The following is a 3,644-nucleotide window of genomic DNA, read 5'->3' on the forward strand; positions in this document are numbered from 1 at the left end:
AATCCAATTTACACATATGATACGCCGTTTTGAAGGTAATGAAACATAAAATACAACTAAACACTAACTAATAACATTTCATGGCATTCAAAACATCAAAAGTTCGTTTTAAAGCTATCAAACCCTAACCAAGAATCACAAAATCAATAATCAAGTTAGTGATGTTTTCCAAATCAACCTACACATCAAATTGAAGCTAATGATGCTAGTAACACTTTTAATACATGCACTTTAACATTTAAACAACATTTAATCACCCAAAATTCAAGATTAAGCAAACCCATTTCAAATGTTCAAACTAGTTACTCAAAATAACAAATCGAGCAAGTAAATCATATATGCATGCTAGACACGAGCCATAGACACTAACCAACACCATTTCAAGTATATAAAATGAATTTAGAGAAATCTAGTGTTTTTAGAAAGTTACCCAAACTTGATGAAATTGGTACCAAAATGTAGAGGATGAAGAGAGGATCACGAAAATATAATTTATTTTGATGTTTGCTTCTCCAATCGGATTTAGATGATGATTGAATGGATTGAGAGAAAAAGAGTGTTCTTGAGCTAGAGAGAAAAAGGGAGAAAAGAGGTGAAGTGAATGAGTGGTGATGGTGGGGTTTGACTAGTTGACCTAGTCAACTAGTTAGGCCCCTTTGCAACTTTGATCCCTCGAGTTTCAAAGTGAGTGCGGGAATTAACCAAACGAATATTTTAAAAATGCTCGAGTAAACGAGTGATGTAATAATTAAATAACGGGAATATTATGAACGTTAGCCAACGGAAAATATGAATTTAAATAACGAAAGATATTATTTTAAAAAAAAGACAGTGTTAAAAATAAATTTAACGGAAAAATGCGGGATGTTACATTACCTACACCTTAAAAGAAATTTCGTCCCAAAATTTAGTTGGAAGTAGTAGTCGTTGTTTATTGTAGCGACCCCGACAAATCGTCAAGTGACGGCGTCGGCTACGTGGGTCCCATTACCTGATTATAAGTCTTTAAGATAATGTTTGACCAAAATATGTCGCCTTCATTTCAAAATAAAGATTGTTTCAAAGTTGACAAGAATTGTTCAACCAAAAGTTAAGTTACAACGTTATAAGTACGATTGAAATCTAGGCGACACAGTTTAAAGTAAAGTCAAAAGACGCTCCATGAAAAGCATGTATACTCGACATCCAATGCAAGTATCAAATAATGAGCGGAAGCATGTATCACATATCGTGCAAGACCTGAGAAAAACATGTAGAAAACTGTCAACGAAAAACGTTGGTGAGATCATAAATGTATTTGTAAAAGTATATTTTGAATCACAAGGTTTAGTATCAAGGCGTATACATCTCTAAAGATGTGTTTGTAAACCACAAGATTTAGTATAAAGTGAATATCAAGCGTATACATCCCAAAAGATGTTGTCTGTATCACGAGCACCCAATTACCAAAACTTAACTGAATCTTCCCTCTGAATTTTGAATATAGTGTTAGAACATACACTATGCACGTTGAAATTATATTTCATCCACTAACGGTAGCGAACCGTCTGAATGAGGGTTCGTTAAACCCGTATGGCCACACAACATAATCACTCGCTTACACTTACACCCTGCAAGTGGAACTAATGATAATTGGATTGAGGACTTTTGTTCTAACTCGTCTGTATCTTTGTATTCGTATTTGTGTTCAAAGTATAAAAGTATGAAAAGTATATATACATGTGAAATGTATATAAATATGTAATGTATATGTTTCTCAGCCCACGATTTAAAAGAATAAAAGTTGTTGAAAAGGTGGGACTATGATCTCACCTCGAGTGCACGAGTATAAATGTACTTCACAAAGTATACGTGTGCATGAAAGTTGCTTAGCCTTGACCTAAACAAGTAAGTTATATCAATTAACCGGTTACGACACAAGGTCGGGTGAAATGTGTTCAATTAGTCCTATGGCTCGTTACGACTCGATTAAATATAGCATGTGAATCACGTTGCCAAGTTTCATGCGAGAATCAAGTATAAAAGCATGTTAGAAAGGTTGTATAAGTATTTGGTTAAGTTTGATTAAAAGTCAACTTGGTCGGGTCAAAGTCAACAGAAAAGTCAACGGGGTCGGGTCGGGTATCCGACAATTTTTCTAAGTTATATAATCATATATGAGCATGTTGGCCAAGTTTCATGTTAATCGGAGGTCCGTAGCATAGCAAACATTTTTATGTCAAATGACCAAAGTAACAGCCAGTTTTAGTGCATCAGGACGGCGTCCCAATTTCCAGGACGGCGTCCTGATATGAAGAGTGAGACGGCGTCCCAATTGCCAGGACGGCGTCCTGATATAAAGGGTGGGACGGCGTCTAGGAGGTTGGGACGGCGTCCCAAAAGGCTTACAGACCCTGTTTGCAGAAAACACAAGGCACGAGCCAAACTTCAATCAATCCTAGTTTATGATCCGCAAACAATCAAGACATGTATTTTATATCACCGGAAAGCTCTTTCGACAAGGAACACAACTAGATACATTTCCTAAATCAAATTTATCATTTTAGACAACAAAAATCTCGTCGAAAGTTCGTTAAACGTTCCAAAACAAGGTTTCAAGTTCATCAATTGCAATTCAAGTTTCGGGAATCCAATTTATACATATGATATGCCGTTTTGAAGGTAATGAAACATGTAATACAACTAAACACTTACTAACAACATTTCATGGCATTCAAATCATCAAAATTTCATTTAAAGTCTATCAAACTCTAACGAAAATTCACAAAAATCAATAGTCATGAGTTTGATGTTTCCTTAATCAACCTATACATCAAAACGAAGCTAAAGATACTAGTAACACAATTAAAACATGCACTTTAACAATCTAACAACATTAACTCATCCAAAATCAAGGATTTAGCACACCCATTTCAAATGTTCAAACTAGTTACTCCAAACCACAAATCGAGCAAACAAAACATATATTCATGTTACACACGAGCCATAGACACTAACTAACACAATTTCAAGTATATAAAACGAATTTAGAGAAATTTAGTGTTTTAGAAATGTTACCCAAAATGGATGAAATTGGTACCAAATCGAAGAGGATGATGAGAGGATCACGAATATGTAATTTGTTTTGAAGTTTGCTTCCCGATCCGAATTTAGATGATGATTCTATGAAGTTGGGGTTTGTGTGTGTTCTTGCTAGAGAGAAAGAGAGAGAGGGAGATGATGGAAATGGTGGAGAAATGGGTTGACTAGTTGACCTAGTCAACTAGTTTGCCCATTTGGCAACTCCGGTCCCTCGAGTTTCAAAGCGGGTGCGGGATTTAACCGATCGAATATTTTTAAAACGCTCGAGTAAACGGGTGATGTCAAAATTAAATAGCGGGAATATAATGAACGTTACTCACGGAAACTATTAATTTAAATACGAAAGATTATGTTTTTAAAAAAAAAAAGACGGTGTTAAAATTAAATTTAACGGAAAAACGCGGGATGTTACATTATCCACAACTCAAAAGAAATTTCGTCCCGAAATTTAGTTGGAAGTAGTAGTCGATATCCCTTACTCGAGACTTTACGTTGTCAATGTTATGAATAAGTGAAGGCACGTCCTTGAGTGTTCTCATGAATTTGGATAGTTAGGGTATTTC

The sequence above is a fragment of the Rutidosis leptorrhynchoides genome, chromosome 1 (assembly GCF_046630445.1).
Source record: "Rutidosis leptorrhynchoides isolate AG116_Rl617_1_P2 chromosome 1, CSIRO_AGI_Rlap_v1, whole genome shotgun sequence".
Taxonomy (NCBI): domain Eukaryota; kingdom Viridiplantae; phylum Streptophyta; class Magnoliopsida; order Asterales; family Asteraceae; genus Rutidosis; species Rutidosis leptorrhynchoides.